This window comes from Delphinus delphis, chromosome 19, assembly GCF_949987515.2.
Source record: "Delphinus delphis chromosome 19, mDelDel1.2, whole genome shotgun sequence".
NCBI lineage: Eukaryota > Metazoa > Chordata > Mammalia > Artiodactyla > Delphinidae > Delphinus > Delphinus delphis.
This window is the reverse complement of record NC_082701.1, coordinates 522,131-535,265: the sequence shown is the minus strand read 5'-3', so window position 1 is coordinate 535,265 and position 13,135 is coordinate 522,131.

Below are 13,135 nucleotides of genomic sequence, written 5' to 3'. Positions count from 1 at the left end.
AGACATATGTGTAGTGGTCAATAGCTCCTGTTATGGATATGTTAATACTACATCAGAAGTTAAGACCTACTTAGGTAGAATTAGACAACTGGCTACAAAGTCTCTCCGAAGTGCCAGTTCCAGACTGGGTTTCAGACTTATTCTCCTGAATTCCTAAGGGAATGGGATGTACTTTTACTATTAAAGTTTCAGTTGTTACCCCTCCTATTGTAACTGGGTTGGTTGCACCAAAATGGCAGACCAAGGGATTGAGATCTTAATCATACGAGTCTCAGGTCCAGGACTTGGAACTCAAATATTTGTAATTTGGTATCCATTCCCCCAGATTTAGGCAGGATGATGCCCGCCCCCGCCCCCAGTTTCAGCAGGAAGCAGCCAGAGCAGTCGTTGCCCCGTTGCCTGAAAGATGTGGGGAAAGATAAAACTGAAGTGGGGATTAAAACTGAGTCCCCTTAAAACCGAGTTCCTGTGCCAAGTTTATGATTAATGTCTCAATCTGAAATGATTATTCCTTTTTTTGTCAAAAACCTGTTGTCCTAAAGATTGGGGAGTGCCTAGAAGAGGAGGAGTTAAACTGAGTGGGACTCTGTGGGTCTCCTGGGCACAGAAGCCTTTCTGTGTGCCTCCTAACTTGTTTGTGGGGAATAGACTAGACACTCCAGGACCTTCCCTGAGTTCCAAAGGGTGGATTCGAACAGTTGCTAATCAGGGAAGGGAGGGGATGCAGAGACAGGGAGGAACAGTCAAGAAACAACAGTGCAGCCTTGAGGCAGGGTCCTGGTTCTGCCTCAAGGGATACACATAACAATATTTTTGAGCTCCTTAAGTAACTAAAACCCCCAACAAATGGAAGATGTTAGCATTCTTCATTCCAGAGAAGCTCATCAAGAGACTGTCTGAGGCCAGATTAAAGGAGTGCAGGCCCTGTATACACCCTGATCCTTATCAGCAACCACACCCTTGAACCATTGCTATAAAACACCTCACCAATCCTCCCCGCACTGGGACACACAGTTGTTGAGGGCACGAGCCTGCTATGTCCTCTATTGGCTGGCAGAGTGATAAAACTAATCTTTCCTATTTCTTCCAAAACACTGTTCTTGAGATTCGATTCAAAACTGGTGCAGAGAGGCTGCTTATTCAGTATCAGGTACAGAGTCAGGCTGTTAGAAACAGTGTCAGGTCTTTAGTTATGGAAAGCCTCAGGGAATTAGGGACAGACCAAGATATTATGCACAGCGTCAGAGCCTTAGTTAGGGAGAGTGTCAGGGCATGACGTAGGACCAGCATCAGGACCGTAGTTAGGATCAGCATCAGGGTCTTAGTTAAAGACATTGCCAGGACCTGAGTTAGGCACAGTATCAGGGCCTCCATTAGGGACAGGGTCAGTGCTTGAGTTAGGGACAGCCTCAGGGCCTGAGTTAGCGATGGCCTCAGGGCTTACTTAGGGACAGTGTTGGGACTTTGGTGAGTTGCCTCATGACATTACCTAAGGGTAGTGTCAGGACTTCAGTTATTGACGGCATTAAGGCCTATGTTAGGGACAGCTTCAGGGCCTTAGTTAGGACCAGCATCAGCGCCTGAGTTAGGCCTAGCATCAGGGTTTGCATTAGGACTAGCATTAGGGCCTTAGGTATGGACAGTGGCAGGGTCTGAGTTAGGAGTAGCTTCAGGGCCTTTGTTAGGGACAGCATCAGGGCTTTTGTTAGGATCAGAGTCATGACATTAGCTAGGGACAGAGTCTGGGAAAGAGCTAGGGATAGTGTCAAGATTAGTTATTGAGAGCATCAGGGCCTGAGTTAGGACCAGCCTCAGGGCTTGAGGTAGGGACAGAGTCAGAGCCTGAGTTAGGGATAGCCTCAGGGCCTGTGTTAGGGACAGCTTCAGGGTCTTAGTTAGGGACAAAGTCAGGACCTGAGTTAGGGACAATGTCAGGGCCTTAGGGACAGAATCAGGACCTGAGTTAGGGACAATGTCAGGGCCTTAGCTCGGATCAGCATCAGGGTCTTAGTTAAAGACATTATCAGGGCCTGAGTTAGGCACAGCATCAGGGCCTCAGGGATAGCTTCAGGGCCTGTTAGGGACAGCAACAGGGCTTTCTTAGGGACAGTGTCAGGACCTTGTTTAGAGATGGGTCAGGATATTAGCTCAGGATAGTGTCAGGACTTTAGTTATTGCCGGCATCAGGGCCTATATTAGGGACAGCTTCCAGGCCTTAGTTAGAGACAGTGTCAGGGCCTTAGTTAGGACTAGTCAGGGCCTGAGTTCACCCCCACCCCACCCCACACACCAGACAACCTCCCCAAGCAAGGGCAACACTAAGCCCAAGATTTGCCCTGTGCCTTAAGTACTGTCTTCATCCCCTTAAAATAAAAACACCCTGGAGTGCAGCCACCTGAATCGCAGCACAGCCTAAGTGAGAACCACCCCTCTCTGCTGTGCCCCAAGGGACTCAGGGAAAAAAGCAGATGCGAAGAACAGAAGTGTAGAAGGACTAATAGAATAGGAATAAAATAGGGATAATGAAGAAAGGAAAACAGACTGAAGGGCTGGAGGTCATTTATCATTTATAAAACTTTATACGAAGCATGAAAAATAGCCCAGCAGGTTTCCTGCCTCTCAAGTCATGTCACTGCATCACGTAGTCGTCATCCCCAATATGGGATTCCTGGGCTCTGCTCTGCATCTGGGCTGGCAACAAAACAGTGTCTACAGTTTAAGCCCACTTTTAAAATATATGCATACACACATATACATATATGTGTGTGGGCATATACACATGTGAATACAGAACTGTGTGCAGCATTAAAAAGAACGAAGGTGGGTTGTACACACCATCACAGAAATAGGTCTACATCATAGTATGACTTGAGAAAGCCAAGCTGCAGAATAGTATGTATGGTCCTGCTTCTGGGAGAAAAAAAGGAAAGACTGAGAGAGAGGGAGTGAGGGGAAGAGACAAAGAGTCACAAGCCAGTTCACACCCTCACTTCACTCAAATTTCTGCACAAAGTGACAGCCTGCGAAAGCCCTTCCCTGATGACCCCCAGAGCTCTCTAGCCCCTCATCCTGCTTCACTTTTCTTCCTAGTACTCGTCACATTGTATATTTGTCTTATTTATTGTCTGTCTGTGAGTACAAGGGTCTTAGACTGTTCTGTTCATCCCTGAGTCCCCAGCAACTAGAACAGAGTGCAGCACACAGTAGGCCCTCTGGAAGTATTTTTTGAATGAATGAATAGAAACTTCAAAGAAATAGTCTATAGGGAGTGGAATAAGTGGGGAAGTATAGAGGATATATATTTTATTTCTGTACTCCTGTAGTCTTCTGCTTTGTATTGCAATATTTCCCTATTAAAAATCAACTGCAAATTGGGGAAGGAAGGTCTTCCTTTAGGCTGAGCTTGGCATCTAACCCCCTGAAGCTCCCTAGTTCTAACCCAGAGCCAAGCAGAGCAAGGACCTGTCTTCCTTCCCTGTGACGGTCTTTCTTGCCTTCTCTTTCCTCCCTTCTCCAAGCTGAACTGCTCCCTGTGTCCCTGTACTGAACTCAGAAGGACTGAGAAAGGTGGGTACCGACCACGACCATACACAAGGCAGGCATTAAGCAAGAAGGACAGAATGAAGGGAGAACAGATTCACTTGTGTTTAAGGCAGGAGAGGTCCTGGGCTGAAACAATACAGTACATGGAACAACAGACGCAAAAGCACTTCAAGGGAAAAGTTACCAGGTTACCAGAAGAAATCACATGCTAATGACGTCCTCCTCACTGTGTGACTGACGGATCTTCATCCCTTCAAATGCTGTTCTTTAGACTCCTACTGTGTTTGTCAGGCACTGCACCAGGCGCAGACCTGGCGTTTGCTCCCTAAAGCAGGAATCTGTCAGGAGGCTTGCAGCTTCCTCATTCGCTTTGTCACAGAGCAGGATTCCCACTACTTCACACCCCTTCTCAACCTGCAACCCAAGTGGCAGGAGAGCAGTGTGGCCCATCACAGGGGTGGGGACCCAGCACCTGGTGTCCTACATACACTGTGGACTCTCCCCAGCAAGACTGTGCATCCCTCGGACAAGCTAGTCCAGGGAAAACCAAGCTTGTGAGTTTCTTCCTTAGCAGCATGACACAGGTGGCGTATCTCTAGTGCACTGACACATGGCTTCATAAATCAGGGCAAGAAACGTATACATGTTTCCTGGTCATGAGGCCTGCAGATCCTCATCTTAGGGACATGGAACTTCTTCCCATAAGTTGAGGCTCTCTCAAGAGGAGGAAAGCATCAGCTCCATCTCTAAGCTTTACAACAAAAAGCAAGATTATCTACCCCATTTAGCCAAAGTGGCTAGAGAATGAGATATATGAGTAATCTGAATAGTCCGATTAATAGTAATAAGTTCATTCTTTCCCTGTTTAACCAACATAAGTTTTTCCATTCTTAAAAAAATGAAAAAACGACTCGCTCCTTCTTTTCTCTTGAGTTGGTTTCTTCACTGTCTAGCTGTCCCCTTGCCAGAGCTGCCGTCACTCCTTGCCACCTGAACCCCATAACAGCTGGCTTCTGGACCTCAGCGCCAGCTTGAATGTCCTCTCTTGAAGTTCACCAGTGACTTTCTGGTGCTTTTCTCAGTCTTCAAGTTTATCTGGATCTCCCTACACTTATTACGTGGATGGCTCCCTGCCTCTGAAACACCCTCCTTTTATTTCCATGCTCTGTATCCTCAAGGTTCTTTTTCCTAATTCTCGAACACACTAAATGAGATTGTTGCCCAAGAATGTATCCACGGCCTCTTCTCTTTCTATTTGCCCATCCTTGTCAGTCCCGTGTAAGCCCATAGCTTTACCTTGCACCTTTGAGAAAAGACCTCAGAAGTTGGTTATCCTTTGCCCTGACTCTCTGCCCAGCTCCAGGCCAAAGGCCCACCATCTGCAGACCTCTCCCCATAGAAATCGTGCCTGGACTGCCAACAAATGGACCAAAACGCTCCTTCATGCACCCTCTAAAATCCGGGTCCTGTGTCACCTTCCTCCCAATCCCTGTAGCTAAAACCCACCTGCAAGTATGTCCTCCTTTCTCTGAGCAGCTGTGGTCCTTGGCCTCACCTCTTATCCCAGGTCACCATTTCTGCAGTGCTGTCTAGTTATGTTTTCTGGGTTTCATTCTCCCAGGCTAACCTGTCAGCTCTCCTACGTACGTGCTAAAAGAATGAATGAAAATATCCTTAACAGCACACCTAGAATGAACAAAGCATGTTAACATTTTAGTAGACACTTCCCTTCAATATTCTCTTACCATCTTTCCCTTTGAGCAACTCTGTGCCAGGTACTTAACTAGACACTGCAGATGTTGCTACTACTGCCCCCACTACTTCCACTGCTTCTATTAATACTGATTCTCCTGCTGCTACTATTAATAATAACAATAGACATTCGGCACTTACTATGTGTCAGGTACCGTGATAAGCATTTATGGGGATTACGGCATTTAATCTTAACAGCCGCCCTGTGAGAGAAGTAATAGTTTCTCCCCATTTCACACATGGGCAACTAAAGCAGAGAGGAAAACTGGGTAACTTCTTTGTCTTCGAGGAGCATTTAGTCCAGCAAAGAAAGACAGGCCTTGGACACACAATTACAATGTGCTGCATGCTATGAAGGAAAAGCGCAGGATCTCACAGGAATGCATAATAAGGGGGCCTCGCTCAGGCCAGCGACCAGGGATGCTTAAGTGGGAATCGGAAGGGAAAAATGAGAATACACCAGCCAAAGAGGAAGGAAGGACAAGCCATATCGAGGGGCCAGGCTAGCCCTGGGAGCTCATGGTTCACAAGGTGCTAGGCACTGACAGTGGGAAAAGCGTGCCGTCCTAAATACAGCACCCATCCCCTGCAACTGTCCTGTTCACTGGAAAGGGAGAAAAGCTGCCTCGCCCTGCCTGGGGGCTGGGAACTGGACTCACCGACCAAGCAGAGCTCCTGTCTTCCATTCACAGTTTAAACGCAGGACGTGGAGATGCATTTATAATCAGATGCTTTGTGGACTGCATCCTGCTTTCAAAAATCCTTCATGGGGCCATACTTTTTAAGAGTTTCATCACCAAGTGTGAGCAAAATGGAATAATGATGATGGGTATAATAGATTCCAGTTTACCAAAAATGCAGAACCTCTCCCAGAATTCCATGGAAAGAGTTCTGTGCCGTCAAGTCAAAGGGGTTTTGTCTCAAAAAGAGACAATAGTAACAGTCCCATGGCAGTAAGCCCTTTAGACAGCTCATGCAGTAGGGTTACCCAAAGTACTCTGGACCAATGAATTTCAAGAACAAGAAAAATATGAACTGCATTAATAGACTGTAGGCTTGTGTGTGAAAGGCATAATATATCTTTTAGTATTTTAAGAAGAATTTCTAGCACAGTCCAAACAAGTGCAGATATGAGATGCAAATCTATGATTTATAGATATTAGTTGGCCTATTGGTTGAGATCCATCTTCCTGTCTCCTGTTTGCTGGAATCACATGGAATAGGATATGGAAAATTCATTCTAACAACATGCTAATTGTGGGAAGATAAAATAGAGATATGGTTGGAAAAATAGTAATATGAAGGAGATTGTTTTTTAATGCTTTGCAGAATGATTTTACTCATTCTGAAGAGTGCAGCTCAGCTTTAGCTGTGCAATTGTTGTATACAAGTATAACACTAATTTTGCCTAATAATGTCTTCTAAGAAATCCATGACCATATTTTTGGATTTTGTTGCTGCTTTAAAGTTAGAGAAAAGCAACCTGTTTTCAGAACAATTAACAAGGTTTACAAATCACTGAAGTGGAAACTTGCGAAACTCCTGTATATTTTAGAATAGTATATTAGCAGTATGTTTTTTTAAAAAGGAGAAAAAAGAAGTTTTGACATACATACATATTATAGATACAGAAGAAGTTACTATTTGGGACTTCACTAAGGAAACACATTAATCTCTTTTCTATTTTATTTCCACCTGTAGAGTTTTCAGATTGCTTTCCCCACAGGTCCATGGGCAGCAAATAAACCCACCCATGCTGAAGCGGCAGCTTAAGGTCCTAAATGGTTTGGTCAGTAGCAGTCAGGAGCCAAGAACGCTCTGTGCCAGGAGAGCCTGCGTGGCTAACAAAGCAATTAGTAGCCCTTCCCTGGTGCAGAGTGTCATCGTCATGCTTTATCCAATTACTCAGAATATATCAGAAGCAAAGTGCCAGTGTTATTTTACGAAGAATTAGAATCCTAAACTGCAAGTTACAAGGCTGTTCTCTGGTTTACTCTCTCCCATGTGGAGGGTTGGCTGAGGCCACGGAAGTGAATGTGATCTGCTTGCCTGGTTTCAAAGGTAACTTCAGACAAAAATAAAGATACTCATTTGTGGACAACATGAAAGTTTATACCTTTCAGTGACTCATCTTTGCCATCCTTCCAAAAGCTCGATACATTTAAGAAATGTTAGCTACACTGTCATAGTTATATAAAAGGTAACTAAGATTAAGAGATCAGATGCAGGGTTGGTGTGGGGAGGAGTGATGCCTATGTATGTATGGCCACATTTTTAAGTGGAAGAATTAAAAAGGGGAACTATAACTTTCACGTCTTACCCAAACAGAGGTTTCTGCAGACATCAACAGAACTCTTATTTTACTAGCAATGCAGTTGAGCACATATATTAACACTGAAAGGGTTGAAAGGAAAAAGGGGACAGCACTGCTTTGCACCCATTAACAATGTGATATCAAAATGGAAACATACGTCTTTTAGGATGAAATCTAATAAATAATTGAGAACCACTGTGATGCCTGACACTTTACTACCAAATACTCACATCTAACAGTTTTTAGATTGTCTAACAGAAGATAAACATATACCCAAAAATAGACCTGATTCACCTAGATTTGAGATACAAATTCATCTTCTCTTTGCTAATTAAAGGGAAAGAACAAGGTATTTCTTACCTGCACGTGATTTCGTGTGTGGGCAAGACTCGGCGCATCTCTGGGTTCTCGTCTTGGCCTTCATACGCTACGGCCTGTAAACAAAGGCACGATTTGAGCTAAGAATGGAACCAAGTAGCAGAGGACAAACTACCATAATCGAGTTCTTGACCATTCACCAGTGCTGCAAGGCCAACTAGCTTTCAGAGCCAAAGGCCTCACTGGGCTGATTGTTTTAAGACAGTTGTTAAGGATCAACCCAAATTGAGTGGAAGGGGATATGTTCCTCTCTGTCCCATCAACCACCTTATTATAATGCACATCTTTGGATCCTTGTAGGAAATGGGCTTCTGTCATCAAGACAACCACAGTTCTCTCTTCAATTCAGAATAAAAATAAATCTAATAATGGGGAAGGAAAAACCCCGAAGGCTTAGCAGACTGAGATACTAGTGATTTAAAATATAGAAAAGCACATGGATTTTATTTTTAAATGATTTGTATTTGTCGCCTCATTTTACTACTTCCAACTCCAACATGTAATATTCTAGAGGTAAGTAGCAGAAAACAAGTGAGGCTATGGTTATGAGTCCACTCACTGTCTTGTGATGATTCATCAATCCGGAAATCCTTCCTGCCTACAGGTTGAAAACGTGCTCTCTGGGGAGTATAACCACCCAAACAGTAATACTCGCCCGCGTATGCTGGGGGAAGGGCAGGGTTGGGCGGGGAGTTAAGCCATAGTTATCTCCCTCAACTAAGAAGAATTACATCTGACTCTCAAAATTTGGAGTCCCAAACCACCTCACCAGCCAAGATGTTTTTAGTAATATGTGTACAAACGTGTTACTTAAGGTCGCTGGAAGTTTCCTTGAGACCTCTGCTTCCTGGAAGATCTACATGTTAATACCTGGGCCAGAGAAAAGCTCACAGCTATGGGTAGAGCAGTGCTCTGCATGGGGATACATTTTAACTAACTTGACAATGTAGCACTGCGTAATACTAATATAACACAGCTTCAAATTCTTAATAAAATTACTTTCACACATTCAGATAACTCAGTTTCTCGGTGATGAAACTACTTAAATTAACCAGAGACTATCCTTTTTTTAGGACACACAAGAACTGCAGTAACTAACTTATAGTTGTCAGGAATGTGCTTGTTTATGAACCTGAGACTTTTAGAACTGTAAATGATGGAGGACAGCTTATGACACTCTGTGTGCAGACCCTCAGAGCAGGCTCTGGCTTTGTTACCTAACTCCAGTACAAAACAGAAATTGCAACACATTAAAAAATGAGAAAAAGTACCTGTATAAGGAGAAAACATTTCTCTACCATTGGCCCATCAAAAGCATTTTTTATGGTTAGCCTGTTATAACCCTATAGTTTTAATGTTTTATTTTGCCATAATTTTAGATGTATAGAATTTTAGATGTATAGAAAAGTTGTGAGGATATATAAAGAATTCCACGATACTCTACCCAGATGCCTCAAGTGTTTACATTTTAGTAAATTTGCTTTATTCTTCTTTCTTTCTCTATTTTCTTTTCCTGAACCATTTATTAGTTAACTGCAGACATGCCCTAAATACTTCAGAATGTATTTCCTTAAAACAAGGAATTCTCTTACATAACCATAGCACAATTATCTGAATCAGAAAATTAACATTGGTACAATACAATAGTCTAATCAACACCTGAGATTCACCAAATACCCAGTAATGTCCTTTATAGCAAACAACAACAAAACCAATACCAATCACAACATTCAGTTGTCATATCTCCTTTAAAAAGGAATATTCCTGAGTCTTTGTATTTCATGACACTGACAGTTCTGAAGAATACAGGCCATTTTGTAGAACATCCTCAATTTGGGTTTGTCTAATGTTCCCTCAGGCTTAGCCTGAAGTTATGTAATTCAGGCCCGGAATGCCACAGACAGGATGCTGAGTTCTCCTTGTATCACATCACACTGTCAACTCGTTCCACTAATGCAGTAAACTCTGACCATTTGGTTAAGGGGATGCCTGCCACCCATCAGAGAGCACAGCCGGATTTGTGTACTGTAAAGTTACTACTTTAAGTAATTCATAACTGTCTTCTGGGGAAATCATCTAGATTATGTTAACATCATATTATGACTTAAATTTTCACCCATTAGTTTTAGCATGCACTGATGATGCATTCCTGCAATCTTAAAAGACCTTTTAAATACCCAAGAAGTTGCTTTACTCAAGAAAATGCATTAATTGAAAATATTTTAAAAACCAAAACTTACATCTGCCTGATCTACTGCAATCACTGCTTTAAAAAATCAAAGAAACACTGTAAATAACTGATGAGATCTCATACATGGTGCTAAAACATTCTATCATGCATGTCTGCGAAATCCTATTATCACTACATGTTTTGTACGTTCTCTTAATACCCCTGAAAACCTCTGGTTCAACTTTAGTTTTCTGTCATGCTAAACTAATACAAGTAACTTGGTAAATGAAATTCACAGGTATTAATGGGGTTTTCCTTCCTGTTAAAAAAAAAAAATTGGTTTTGGGAGGAGAAAGGAGTATCAATTACATCAGACCTTCTCATTTTGAGTCTTTCTAGATAATACCAATATTATTTTTTACCGAGGCTGCTGGTTCCACTGAAATCAGTGGGCCCGTGATGATACTCAATTAAAGAGATGCTGCAGGGCGCTTCCCTGGTGGCGCAGTGGTTGCGAGTCCGCCTGCCGATGCAGGGATCGGGCACGGGTGCGTGCCCCGGTCCAGGAAGATCCCACATGCCGCGGAGCGGCTGGGCCCGTGGGCCGTGGCCGCTGAGCCTGCGCGTCCGGAGCCTGCGCTCCGCAACAGGAGAGGCCACGACAGTGAGAGGCCCGCGTACCACCAAAAAAAAACATATGCTGCAGTGAAAATATGTTGACGACCCCCCAAAACAGTAGATGATCCATGGTCTCCCAGGTATTCCATGTTTTTGTCTTTGGTGACAGAACATCATTCGTTGAAGGCCCAGGGCCTCCGTAATACATCTCTACCAATCTCAACCTGCCACTTCGCTTCTGGCAGCAGAGTCAAAATGGAGAATCTTTCTCTACGTCAAGCATAGAAAAATGAAAGCTTGAGTTTGGATTTTTGCTCAGAAATAGTTAAACTCTGGGGACGGAAGGAAGCATGAAGTTTCTTCTGTCCCTTTCCTTGGGGCCTCAGCAGAACAATACTTCTCAGCACATAATCACAGACAAAGAAGTGCTTGCTGCTTCTGTGACTTCTGAAATAAAAACAAGTGAACCGGAGAGTCTTTTCTCTCTCCTAAGGAGTAGAACTAAAATCCTGGAAATAGAGTAATAATCTAGAACCTCAGTGTAATAGAGTTAGCTATACAGTGAAACTCCATCAAAGGCAGCTCCACCTCCAACCTCTCCTAAGGAGTTTTTGTTACTGAAAAAGCTTGTTAAAACACACACACACACACACACCACACACATAGCACACTATCATATAAAAGTATGGTCCAAGAAATCGACATTCTGATGAGATCCAACATAGGAAAACAGGATAAGTCTATTGTGATGAATGTCTCCGATGTAGTGTCAACAATAAAACAGACTTTTTAAAAATGTCAACAAGTTCTCCCTCCAGCTTTCACACACATCAAATTCTACCGTGTACATTCAGTACACACGTCAAGACTGGTTCACAGTTCAGCAAACGCAGACTTCGAGCCTAAAAGGAAAGGGGTCCTCTAACACCAGCTTAGGGAGAAGTTTCTGCTTGTTTTCCCAATTTAATATGTGCTTCTGTGGGGTGTGAGTGAAGCTCGTTGAGGCCGGATCAGTTGGGAGATCACAGAAGCATATAAACAGCATTGACTACTTTAAGTGAAACCATTTTAACAGACAGCTGGTTTAGGAGGTAGACAATGAAACACCAAGAAGAAGGCTTATCTTCAACCTCCATAGTAAGTCATGTGTCTGCTCACTGGGAGGAAGGGAGGTCTGCCGTGAAAGCGACAAAAACAACAGCGGTTCAAAGAAATCAGTGTGTTCATCAGGAAGGAGTAAGGATGGGAGGCCTGTTCCAGAGATGGGCAGGAGGGGAGAGGAAGCATATCAAATATATTATTTAATTAAATGAATTGATGGTGAAGCAAGTTGAGGTTTAACCTAAGAAACAACAACAACAAAATACAATATCAAATAGAAAATGATGTTTACATTAATCCTGCCAATGCAAATAAATCCCTTAAGGTGGCAGGACTGCTTGTACAGGAAAAAAAGGAAAAGAATAAACAGCACGAACTTCATCTCAACTTTAAACACCTAGTGAAACTGATAAACGAGTTGTCAAAACTTGACATGTTTGGAGCAGATTTATTCTTCGGATATACTAGCCTCCCTTAATGTTCTCCTCTAATGAGAATAATGAAAATATCACAATTGTTTTAAATACTCTGTTGACTTTCTGATTGAGGGTTTTTTCAAGAATACTTTTTTTCTTTCTTTTTTTTGCGGTACACAGGCCTACTCACTGTTGTGGCCTCTCCCGTTGCGGAGCACAGGCTCCGGACGCGCAGGCTCAGCGGCCGTGGCTCACGGGCCCAGCCGCTCCGCGGCATGTGGGATCCTCCCGGACCGGGGCACGAAGCCGTGTCGCCTGCATCGGCAGGCGGACTCTCAACCACTGCGCCACCAGGGCAGCCCAAACTTTCACATTCTTACACAACAATAGTGCCAGAAGGTTTGCTGTGAGAGGATGAAATGCCATCAGTTTCAAATGCCCAATTACACATTAACCTATACCATCTTTGAAAAGAAATCAATCAATAGAAAAAATCTGCCTCTGTTGCCACTGTTTTAGAAGGCATCTTGTGAACTGTGGTTCATCTCCACCTTTCTAAAACATCACTGGGTCTTAAAAGTTAATTGAGATAAAGACCGCATAGTAAAACAGAAAATACACGGTGAACTTACACAGGGATCACACCTCAATGGCACGCGGAAAGAAATACAGGGAATTGAGCACAGTTTTCTTTGTTTACTTTTCAAATAATTTTAACTCTTTGTGTTCCATGCAAAAATAAAGTGGGCAAAGAGAATACTTTTGACTTTGGTTCATTAAAATCTGAAAGGTTTTTAGGAACAAAATGTTTTCATTAGGAGTCTTTCTTGGTTTACAAACCAA